At 41.4% G+C, this 13,150-nt stretch overlaps 1 protein-coding gene across 5 annotated transcripts in view; it reads left to right on the plus strand.

The window, feature by feature from the left end:
* HIPK2 (homeodomain interacting protein kinase 2) overlaps positions 1-13,150 on the plus strand; it is a 170,242-nt gene that overhangs the window by 74,680 nt on the left and 82,412 nt on the right. The gene's annotated exons all lie outside the window — the stretch shown is intronic.

Consider the following 13,150-nt stretch of genomic DNA (forward strand, 5'->3'; position numbering starts at 1 on the left):
ATGCGTAATAAAAAATAAGACATCCCCTGAAAATAAGCCATAGTGTGTTTTCTTGGGGGAAAATAAATATAAGACACGGTCTGATTTTCAGGGAAACGCGGGTATCTTGGCTAGGATTGAGAGACAAACATTTATGGGAAATACAAATCACTGTGGATCTGGGGCAAGGTTTGGGTTCCATGGAAGTGCCTAGAATTGCAGTGACCCTGGTACTCAAATTATGTCACCCCCTGACTCTGGCTGAATTTAGCCAAATCATGCACTCTCCCCATGCTTTCAACCGTAGGTAAAGGGTAACTCGAGCACTGGAGAAAGTTGTGGGGTATCTGTTTAGCAGAGCTCTGGTTTCCATATGACAATGGATGATTATTTCTTTCTTTATATAATTTATATCCCATGCCCTTAGTACAAAATACAGTCCCAGGGAAGCAAAATTGAAATAAATAAATCGGGAACATCTGGCATTGACTTAACAATTTTAATGTTGCATTTAGAAAAGAAGCTAACGACACATTTTCAAGCAAATCAGCTGCATGTCAATCATTTTTTCTTTTTTTAGGAGTCTGGAAAATGCAGGATCATGCACTCTTTCCAAACATCCAGTATAACAGATTTACTTTTAAGAAATCATTTTGACTTTTTTAAAAAATTGCTCTGACTCTGATAAATGGATTTCTAAATGACTTGAATATTCCCAAATTTAGTAAATCAGATTTGGGGAAATTGAAGTACCAATAATGCTCGATGAGTTAAGAATAAGAACTAGGAATTCAAAAGATGGGAAACAGATGGACTCCTTGGATAATTTTATAAGGTATTCTTAATGAAATAGAACAGCTGCTATTTTGTACTGTTCATGTTTTAAAAAATTATCCCAATGACTTAGATACATGTAATCGCTAAAAGACTAAACAGTATCACTGGGGAATATGTGGATATAGATTAAATGAGATTTATAAAGGAGAGAAAAATGTATGAAAACACAAAGAGATTAATGGATATAAACCATTAAATCAGTGAAAGTAAGCAACCACGTGCATCATTATTTCTGGATCATAGAAATCATAGAATTGTAGAGTTTGAAAGGACCACTAGTTCAACTCCCTGAAATTTAGGAATCTTTTTTGCCCAATGTGGGGATCAAACCCACAACCCTGGGAATAAGAGTCTTGTGCTCTTATTGACTAACATATCCCAAAACCATTTGACAGGGTTGAATGGGTACATCTATTTAAAACAGAATATTTTAATATGAAGGGCAAATTTAAAAGCTGGATCAAGCTTCTATATTCATTGCCTACAGTGCACATATTGGCAAGCAGACAGTTAGAAGATAGGTTCTCTTTGCAGGACTAGACAGGGATGGGTGGCCCTCTTAGCACTTATTTTTTTGCCCATACTACAGAATCTTTAGTTAGACCTATAAGAGGAAAGGCTAATATTCAAAGAACACAGTATGGATATTGCATACGAAAATGCTATTGTATAATAATGATATAGTATTGATCTCTCATCCATGAAGTTCCTATATATGTATAAATATATATAAATAAAATGACTGAATATGGGCATATTTCGGGATATAAATAAATCTGAATGGCTAGGGAACAACTTCACAAGCGATATATTCTGTGAAGAGTCGGACACGACTAAACGACTAAACAACAACAACAACAAGAGAATACAGGTTAATCAGCCAGATAGTTATATGGGAAAATAGGCTATGTTTTAATGTTTTGCAATAACAAACATCAAGGCAGTGTACAACCATATGATGCTTTCAGTTTATGATAAACCCCCCCCCTCTCTCTCTGTGTGTGTGAAGTTCAAGTACTATTGTAATGAACGGTTATTTTTTGTCTCTGCAAGCAGAATAGTTTTATCAGGAATTCATACAGCTATAAGAACTGTACAAAGCCAGCAGGGTTTGTTGTCTTGGGAGAAGAGGAAGGGTCATAAATCATATTAGTACAATTGCATGTGTTGTTTGATTTCATTGTCTGACGCACAAACCTTTTGCTTTTTTATATAAGGTCTACAGAGCTTCACTAGGCAGGTTATAAAAAAATTCTGTATACAGTCATACCTTGGAAGTCAAACGGAATCCGCTCCGGAAGTCTGTTTGGCTTCCAAAACATTCGGAAACCAAAGCACGACTTCTGAATGGCTGCAGGAAGCTCCTGCAGCCAACTGGAAGCCGCAGAAGCCCTGTTGGACGTCCGGCTTCCAAAAGAACTTTCGAAAACCGGAACATTCACTATGATTAATTCTGCACACCACTGCAAACTTGTACAGTTGTACCTTGGCTCTCGAACGCCTTGGCTCCCAAACAAATCGGCTCCCGAACGATTGAAAGTTTACAGTGGTGTGTAGAAGGATTAATCCTAGGTGTGGCGTGAGTTTTACACAACCAGCAGGCCATAGCCTGGGAACTGATGTCTACAGCAGCTTCAAGTGATCAGGTACAGGGAGCTAATACAGGGAAATCCAAAATCAAGAGTTGGTTGAATTCATGGGAGATTCTGATGGCTGTTAGCCCCAGGAGCTAAAAAGAGACTTCATGTTCAAGAACAATATGCAGTAGAGAACAGAGAACAGACATCCCCTTCATTTGCGTCTGGGTAGCCATTGCTGGAGACAGAATGGTAAAGTAGATTGACCTTTAAAGTTAGGGTTCAGCAAGGCAGTTCTTACGTTCAGTAGCTGTGATGAGTTGTATGAATTGACCTTAAGTATTCTTGCTATTACAGTCCAAATGCACAGGGATGGAGCAGTTTGTGGATCATAAGTGTGCTTCACAGTAGCCTTTTTCAGATGAAATGCAGCATTGAGTGAAAATATAGGACGATGGGAGTCTCAGATTGCATGTCTTGAGCCACACTCATGACATCTATGTGTTCAACTGAAGATCAGGAAAGAATTTATGTTTGCCCAGTTCTGCACGTAAGGATTTCTTTGAAGAAGCGGGGTTCAACTTATGAATGTACTGCCATACAACTGCATTATGTGCATGACAAAGGCTCTTCCCCAAGCTTCACGAGCCATTGCTGGATACTCTCTTGTCAAGATCTATAGTGGTGCAAACCAGTAGTAAGGGGTTTTGGCTCCCCCTTGCTAGGTTGTATGCAAACTATCAGGCTGATGAACTTACCTGCCTGTGCTGTTCTTATGCAGAGGAGGAAGCTTACTGCTGCAGAGCCATCATGGGAAATTTCCTCATTCTTTCATGAGGAAAATCATTCTTTGAGAGTGCTCTAGTACCGTAATCGGCTGTGTGTATATGTTGGTAGGAAGAGGAAGGAGCAGATTTTATTTCATGTGCAATCAAATGGTCATTCGCTTATGCTACACTCAGAGAGGGGAGCAGGTTTTTGTGCTGGACGAGTAGCATTTGCAAATTGCCCGTTCATCAGAAATGTGGGCCAATTCTTCACTATGTCCCTAGGCTTCATGGGCAGCCCCAGATAACCACTATAATATTGAGGACATTGGATAAAGTCCCAGGAAAAAACAGCAATGCATGTCAGTTTGGTGCAGGTTAAGCAGTGTGTTAGCTGTTCTGAACATCAAATGGACATGCTTTCTACCCAGCAGCAAAGCTAAAGGCGGGTTGGGGGGGGGGAGTTAATTAGTAGCAGCAGGTAACTTTTGTTACCATCCAGAAATGAAGTTGTCAATTTGAGAATTCCAAGGAGGAGAACAAAATGGCTTGATGGCATGTGGAGGAAGGTGTTCTAGAACAACGAAATGGTTTGATGGAGTAGAAGAAGTATGGAGAGCAGCACAAAAGGATGCGTTCACTTTTTCAGCACTTGTCAGGAGTCAAGTCCAAGCTGATTCTGAACCTCTGACTTGAGCAGATTGTGTATGTGCCCCTACACACATGTAGTAACTGTGACCCTCTCTATAAGAGACAGATCCCATTTCCTGGCATGTAGCTGTCCCTGGAAAAAACCCTATTTTTGCTCTTTGGGGGTGCCTTGTTAGAATGTTTTTAGATGTTGTTAGTGTGAGGACAGACTACTTAGTTCAGGGGTCGGCAAGCTTTGGGGGCATGTGGCACAAGAGTTTAGGTCCAGACTACTCTTGAATGATTTCTCCTCAAGAGGCCCTTCTTCTTTGCAGCTGACCAATAAGATTTCCATCATTTGAAGATTCATAAGTGCTGAGTTTTGTGTGATGAAAGCCAGAATGTCAACAAGGCAGCTGTGGGTGGTGACAACTGATGTTTTTGGGGTATCATTATTTATTTCCCCCCTGCGAGCTTTACGCACAAACACAGCTCTCTCTCCCCACCCCACTTTTGCGGGTGGAAACTTTATTTTTAAACTTCAGATTCATATATAGTCACAAGATTCCGGGAGCTGGAACTTCAGGAGGGAGGCAAAACCACCAACTCGTATCATGAGACTAAGCAAAACCAGGCTAATTAGGAGCCTTGTAACTGGCAGGCACGCAGGCATCAGATGACAATGGTCCTTTGTTTGCTGCTGACCAGTGATGTTGGGGGGAATGGTTCTGTGTTCCATTAGCAGTCCCTAGAGCCAATTGCTTCTAAGCATTCCCTTTTTTAAAATAATCTAAACATGACACAGGAGATGCCTGGGATACAAGCGTGATGATTTCTCAACTTGCCAGGTCAGGGCAAGGAAAGCGGACGAGTTGTAACCTTTAAAAGGAAAAGGAAAAGGGCAAAAGCAAATGCTGTGTACCATCATATGGAAACACAGGGCCTGACGTGCTTCTAAAGTACGTACAGACTTGTTAAATAAAAAGATTGCAAGCTGTGATTACCGTAAGAGAGGCAGAATGCATAGCAAGAGCAGGATGTGGGAAATACCAGCTCATTATTACTCTGACAGGAGCAGTAACAAAATAAAACAGAAAAGGATGAAGTAAGCAGGGATTCCCCATGGTGCAAGGCAATGATGAGAAATGGCTGAAATCTGTTTGTTTTGGGAGAAGCACATAATCTGACTGGGTTTGCTGAGAGCTAGGGGTTCATCAAGGGTAGGGTTGCCATCCGTTCATAATTTTTATAGGCCGCTGACTACCGTATTTCAAGAACTTTGTTCATTAAAAGAGAGGAGAAAAACATTGTGTGCTGCAGAGTTGCCTGCTTTGTTTGTGTGAAGGCAGAATATACAAACATTAAAATGAGCTGTCTTCGGTTTCAAAAAACATAATTTTGGAAAGAGGGCAAGTTCCCAGAAGGAACACAGAGTTACAGTAAATCATCTTTCAAAAAAAGAAGAAAAGAAAAGAAAAAACGCTACTTGTTTTCTAGAAATAGCCAGAAAATTTAAAAACGTGCCTTTTTTTTGTAGAGCTATAATGAATCGTGTTATTTTGACATACATACACACATTAACAGAAAAACACAGTTGCCAAGTAAACTAGGAAGAGATTACAATGACCAGACATACTGATCTGTTTTTCAGCTCCATGGTTAATCATTACACTGCCTTAAAAGCAGTGAGCAGAGACCCATGGTTCCACTGGTGGTATAATAAGTGCCTTGATACCCAGAATGGTTGGACTGCCCATAATTTGCCAGGTTAATGGCTTTTTACAAAATTGGTGATGCCATGAAACCTGAAAAGGCAGCATTGTGTATTGTTTACTGTAAAAGAGAGAGAATCATAAGGAAATTAGGTAGGAGCACCTCAGAATTCTCCTTTTATGACGGTAATGAGATTTTCCCCCTTACCAAAGCAAGCCTAATAACTTCCTTCAAGTGGCTCCGGAAAGGCAGTGCTTATCGAATGAAACAAACGTGGCCTGACAGCAACTCGGTAAAGAAGGGAGGGAGGCCGACAGACAGACAGACAGACAGACAGACAGACAGACAGACAGACAGACAGACAGACAGACAGACAGAGCATTATCAGACTCTCCTTCAATAGGCTTGCACAAATGACGTGTGATTCCAACCACTGCACACAGATGCATCAGTTGAATGTGTACACAAACCTGTGTACATGTGTGCATGTATGTATGTATGTATGTATGTATGTGGTGGTGTGTGTTTTTTGGTTGTGGCTGTGAACTTTCTGGTATTCTGAGGGGACTTTTCAGTTCCTGCCTTAACTCACTGTAAAATGACAATGATTCAGAGAATGAATGGTTTTGGGATTTTTTTTTTAAGCAAGAGAAAGAAAACAGGAACCTAATTCTGAGACTAGACACTGGCAGCTGTGTGAGGAGACGTGCCACAGGAAGGTGAATTTCCTGAACTGAGGTGGAGGTCAGGTTGTGGGAAGGAGAAGGGCAAACACGAACTAAACTTCCCCAAGTAGATTTCCTATTAAGCAAAAAACCGTGGCGCTTTCCAGGAAATTGAGCTACCCGGCAGCCACTCGAGCAGAAGGAGCGCTTCAGGGGGGGAAAGGAGGGTGGCGGGGAGCAGAGTAGAATGATCTGCGCTCTGGAAAGACTTGAAAAATAACTCTCTCACTGCTCAGTTTCCCCCCCCAGCATGCTCATATCCTGCATTCTGTACCTTGGGCTGCGCAATGCAGTGATTGGCTTGTGTATAGGGCTGAATTCAGTCCACCCCAGATGCAGCACCCATAGGGCACCCATACTCCCTTGCTGCTGGTGAATATAGGCATCCAACTCATCTTGCCTGTATGAGGAATGGGAGGTCTCTGGGAACCTCCCATATTTCTGCCTAGCTTTCCCTCTGTTAAGGAACATGAGTTTAGAGCGTCCACTCCATAGTAATGTTGGACTGTACTGTAACAGCCTAGCACAATGTCTATGTGCACACCTAACAAAAGGGGTGGGGAAACAGGTCTCCATAATATCCTATGGACACCCGTTCAGTAATGGGCACAAAAGTGTCCTTCAGCAAGTCAGCAGATTTAGTGCTTCTGCCTTGGTCAGACCATACCTGGAATACTGTGTCCAATTCTGGGTGCCACAGTTTAGGAAGGATATTGACAAGCTAGAATGTGCACAGAGAATCTGGATGCCAAGCCTTATGAGGAACGGTTGAGGGAGTTGGGTATATTTTTACCCTGGAAAAGAGCTGACTGAGAGATAGATGATGTGATAGCCATCTTCAAATATCCAAAGGGCTATCACAGGGAAGATGGAGCCGCTCGTTTTCTCCTGCTCAGGAGGGCAGGACACAAGCCAATGCATTCAAGTTACAAGAACGGAAATTCCAACTAAACATCAGAAATAACTTTATGACAGTAAGAGCTGTTCGACAGTGGAACTGACTCCCTCAGAGGTTGTGTACTTTCCTTCCTAAGAGGTTTTTAAGCAGAGATTGGATGGTCATCTGTCATAGATGCTTTAGCTGAGATTCCTGCATTCCTGGGTGTTGGACTAGATGACCCTTCGGGTCTCTTCCAACTCTTCAGTTCCTTGATTCTATGCCCTGCTGTTAATCAGAAGTTAATATATGTAGCTATGTATATTCTGTGCTAAAAATTCTGCACCAAGAAAAATGATTTCCATTTTATTTGCACTATGCACATTAAGCAATCTTGCATATATTTTGCATAACTTCTATCTTGAAGAGAGGGTACATATACCTTGCATATCCAGCAAAATCAAGATTCTTCTGTGTGCATGTGTGTGTGCAATTCATTTGTGGAACAGTCTGTGGTTCCATCTGCTTCTCCCACAGGATAGGCTTCTCTTCACAATTCTTAACGTTTCTATGCAGGTGCCCCCTACCCAGACATCAAGGACATTAATGTGTCACTAACACATGCCTTGCCAAATGTTAAGACTACTTGCTGATTAGCTAGCACACCAACAAACAATGCCCGTGATTCTCCTTTGTCGATGCAAGTGAGCATATAGATGGGATCAAAACATTACTCAAGAGGTGGGGACAGATACCTATGGAGACGCGGGTGGTGCTGTGGTCTAAACCACTGAGCCTAGGGCTTGCCAATCAGAAGGTCGGTGGTTTGAATCCCCATGATGGGGTGAGTTTCCATTGCTCGGTCCCTGCTCCTGACAACATAGCAGTTTGAAAGCATGTCAAAGTGCAAGTAGATAAATAGGTACTGCTCCGGTGGGAAGGTCAACGGCCTTTCCGTGTGCTACTCTGGTTCGCCAGAAGTGGCTTAGTCATGCTGGCCACATGACCTGGAAGCTGTATGCCGGCTCCCTCGGCCAGTAAAGTGAGATGAGTGCTGCAACCCCACAGTCGTCCACGACTGGACCTAATGGTCAGGGGTCCTTTTACCTTTACCTTTACCTTTTAACTATGGAGAACTGGATAGATTGTAAATCACATTCTAAAGTAACACCAAGGTCGCAGCCCTAAGTGTGCCTTGAAATCTGTGGGGTTTAATTCAGATTAAATAGGGATAGAACTAGGTTGCCAAGGTAGTGTTTAGGATTGCAAGTTTGTGCATGATTTTTACCACATGAGAACTGCAACACCAAGTGGCCATTTCCATGTGTGAATAGGCCCTTGAAGATAGAATCCCAAATGCAATGCTTTCGTAGAGTCAGTTCCCACATCTACTCGTTCAAGTGTAGATAAATCAATTGCTTTATCTGAACTTGTTCACCTGCTATAAGTCTACTCTGTTGTCTTCTGAGATACAGGCAAGAATGGGTTGAATGGATTACCAAAATTACTATTTTTCATAGTGCCATCTGGGCACTAGCTAGGAGGTTTGACCTTCAGTTCCTCTTTTCGGTATCTCTGCCACTTAGCAAAGGCAAGGAGATTATGATGCTGAAAATGGTCTCAGGCTTACAGTTCAGTTCCTTTGTGTCAGTGCTGAAGTAAGTAATCAACAGTAATTAGCTCAATAAGGAAGATGCAAGTAATCAAATCAGTAACAGATTGCTTTCTAGATGAATTCCCTAATAAGATCTTTGTAATATGTAATAGGTTATACATATATAGTTTCTGAAACCAGTAAATACTTAGCTATAACTACATTCATAAAACCTTCCTTAGTGGTTAATAAATCAGAAGGACTTTAAGGAATTATTTTTCAAAGAAGGTTGTATTCAATGCTGGCATGACTGACAAAATTATCATCATTAGGAGTTTTTTTTATAAAAAAATGTGCACAGTATTCACAGACCTTGAGGCATGTGTACATAATTAAAATGCATGAAATGAATATAAATCATATACATGATAAATATTAAAGGTAGACTTGTAATTAATTTGACAGATTGACTCTGAACATGCACACTTGGATATCCTTATTTGTGCAAACTGTGTGGGTTAAGGAGATAAAACTGAATGGCTGTATGCAAGTCCAGATCCTTACAAGATGCTGGTCCTGAGTCCTGAGCTTCATGTCTGCACGTGAACAATGGTCCACATTCACTTCCATGGAGGGAAAAGGTTGGAAGCAGTGCCAATGGACAACTTATCCCTTTTCTGGCGAATAATAAAGAATACCTTGTGTTGATACTCCCCTCCAAGGAACAGTCAGTGTTTGCATTCCCCCAACAGTATGTTCTACCCCCAGCTACTCTTGAGGATACTCCATGACCACAGTTCAGAGATATGCACACTGGATTGTACCCCCAACATGATTCTGGGCTTCTTTAGACACCCCCTACCGGAAATTTGGTGGAGGTTCAAAGCAGTTTTTGAAGGGCATGCTGGGTTGGTTGGTGATTGCAGCTTCTGCTCATCTGAGGACAATGGGAACCATTTTAATTGCTTTACTTTCACTCTTGAAATCTCCCTTCCAAATCCAGAACTGCTTGCATGGACATAAACATTTAAAACTGACATGCAACTGTTTACCTGATGCACCATTATAAACCCACTTTTAGGATGCCTGGGTGCAATAACTACTCCAGCAGTGTCAATAATCTGTAATGTTTCAGCCATGATGCAAATTGATCTAAGGCATTACACTGATGTGCTAAGATGAATCTGTTTCACTATGGTAGCAGTTTCATCAGCTGATCAGGTGTCTGGACTGTAGCAGGGCGGCTGGGGCACAAACAAGGTGGCTGCTTTTTCTCCAACACAGGATAACAACTCAATGCATCTGATGAAATGGGCTTACGACAAAAAAATTCTTAGTGTTTAAGGGTTGACAAAGTTCTTTGTCATTTCCGTACGCTGTGACCCCTACGCCTAAGCATACTTATAATAACTAAGTTCCAGCGAAAGCAACAGGACTTACTTGCAAGCAAATTTAATTGTGAATAGGATCAGAACATAAAGAAAGTTGACTATTGGGGTGGGGGGTGGGGACTTGTTCCACATAGTGAAAGAGCCTCACATAGGATGCTGCTTTCTGAGTATTGCTGCAGCTTGGTAGAAATTTTGCATGGGAAAAGAGTTATTGCTTTCACAGGCAGTCACATGCACGCAGGCTTTCTTTCTTATGAATCGTCAGAAAGCTCCTTGTGAAAGATCTCCCCCAAAGAATTTGCCAAGACGCATTCATTAACAAAGATGCAGCTTTACCTCCAGCGACAACTCATTAGCGAAATAGGGCATGGGGGAAGTGGGAAATGGAGGGGAGAGGAACACCCGAGCGGGAGAAATCAGTTTGCAAAATATGCAACCTACTCAGCGAAGCTTTTTTTTTTTTTTTTGCAGTCCACTGTACTAAGCTGCTGAGTGGCTTTCTAATCTAATCATTTCACTTGCAATTCAAATGACTTCCCAATTAAAAATGAGCTAATAAATTCTGAAATGTAAATCAGACTCCATTACCTTTTATAATTGCAATGCCAGCTTCAGTCTTCTCTTTGCTCAAATCAGTAGGTACAGGCTTCCTCAGATCTGTGCATATAAGGGGTATATGCTGCATTCATTTGCCTCCTTAATGAACTTCTCCATTATTCTATACGTCAGTCAGCCTTACAAAAATGCACTCGCTCTTGGCTGGCGGGTGCCGAGGGATAGCGCGGGTGTTCTGTGATCTGCAGTGGCACAGGTTGTAGCCCTATCCCTACCATACAGAAATGTAGGCAACGTTTTATAACTGTTTGCGCGCACATCACTTTACAGAGCATAAAGGAAGCACCCTCAACCTGTGGAAACTGCATTTGGGATTTTTATACAGGGAAACAGAGGAAGGGGCAAAGAGGGGAAGTGCTTGTGGCGATTTCAGTCACCCATGCAATCACAAGCCTCCAACGCTGGCATTGCTGCCTCAATACTGTGATGGTGCAGGGGGATGGCAAGGTTCAGGCTGCCAAGGCTGCAGCTCGTCCCTGAAATCCATGGCAGTAAGCGCCTTTGAACAGATGTGGTTTGGAAGTTTCGGTACACGTGGCACTATCACAGAGGAGGCGGCATCCCCAGTGACCACCTCAGAAGTTGGTGGTGGGGTGGCTGGGTCGAGGGCAGGTGTCTGAAGTGACCTAGTAGCTCCAGGAAAAGCCAGCAGTAGCTAGGTAAAAAAAAAAAGCAGCACCTAGTCCTAGACTGTATAGTATACACACACCTTACATTTAGCACATGTGACTTCCCTCAAAGAATCTTGGGAACTGCAGTGTAGTATACCCTCCACAGGGATAGAATTCCCAGCACCCTAGACAATCTACAGTTCCCAGAATTCTCGGAGGGGCGGTGCTTTAAACGTTTCATGTGTACTCTGGAAAAGGCTGTGCACAGTATTTTCATAAATACTGCAGCGTGTGCCAGCTCTGTTGCAGAGGTAAACTTTTTTGCTGAGTTATGGTCTTTTCTAGTGAAGGCCATGGGGTTCTCCTTTATTGATTTAATTGATCACCTCTTAAAACAAGCACACTGGTAAAGAAAAAGGAGTGAATTATCGAGATAATATTTTAACGGGACTGTGTAGGTCAGAAACTATATTGTTTTTAGCCTATTGACTGAGATATGATTTTTAGAAGGAAAGCAAGACATTTGCCCCAGCCATGTAAAAAATAAACTCTGTTTTGTTTTGTTTTGTTTATTTGCACTTCAAAATTATTTTGCATTTGCTGTTTGGAGATTAAACTCATTACCCATGATGCTACAGGGTATTTTGAATTGTTTTAAACTTTTAATAATTGGAGACTGGAACAATAAGAACCATTGATTGGTCACAAGAGCAGGCAAGAAACAGTGCTCAAATTTTCATTCTTTCAGTGAGTACTGTTAACTATCAAATGGTTTACCGTCCTGGGTAGATTAGCTTACAGCTATGTTATACAGTTACTGCAAAAAATAACAAAACAATTTTTAAAAAGGTCTAGTGCAGTTTAGTAGGAGGTCCTCAGCTTTAAGCAAATTATTATGGAGCATAATTTACCTTCTGCTCTCCTTTAAAATGAGTTTGGGGGAGGGAGTGTCGGGAAGTGAAGGTTATTGGTTCATTTCGTTTTTGTTTTTAATTATGTATTTTTTTGTTTTTATCTTGTATTTTTATTCTGTGAACCACCCTGAGACCAAGGGCAGTGTCCAACTTTAAAAAAATAAAATAATAAAAGTAAATAATATGTATCCACATACTGTACAGGAATTACTTTTTGTTACACTTTGCTTCATTTTTCTTGGTTGCCCTGTGCAATGAATCAGGAGACATTCATGTAGCAATGCCTCATAAACTGATATCCAGCAGACAACTTTATTCACAAATTACTTTCAGGTGCATGCTGCTGTAGGAGAGAAACTGTGCTGTTTTATAATGCAACCACAGGTTACTTACGAACAATCAGAATGGAGGACTACTATGTCAAATTTATGTTTAAACAAGAACAGGACCAGATTTTGCGTGTGTGCAGTACAGCTTCTGTGACTTTTCCTGATGGAAAAAATAATCTTTCAGATGGGGCCAGCTGACACATTTACTCACAACCCTTCATGATAGCTGAACAGCCAAGTTGCCAAGTTGTTGATCCAAACTGTGGAAAATAACAGCAAAATGCCTCTGTTCACAAGCCCAGCATCAACCAAATTGTTTGTTTTAGAGAGGTTTATTAGTTTGGGGGATGGCAGGGGGGTCATAGTATATTGAATGCTTTACTTCTGCCATCTATGAAATAATTTAGAGATTGGTTAAAGGTGTTCATAAAAGTAATTCGATTTAACTGAAAGTTTGTTATGTTGATTGGAGCAAAAATAGTTTCGAATTTCCAACAGGTTGATCAGCTTTGCAGGTATGCTCACATGTATATAAAAAAACCCAAACCAAGTAAAGTGGGCTAACTAGAAAGAAAAGAGGATAAGCCAGCC

Source organism: Zootoca vivipara, chromosome 10 (genome assembly GCF_963506605.1).
Source record: "Zootoca vivipara chromosome 10, rZooViv1.1, whole genome shotgun sequence".
Classification (NCBI taxonomy): domain Eukaryota; kingdom Metazoa; phylum Chordata; class Lepidosauria; order Squamata; family Lacertidae; genus Zootoca; species Zootoca vivipara.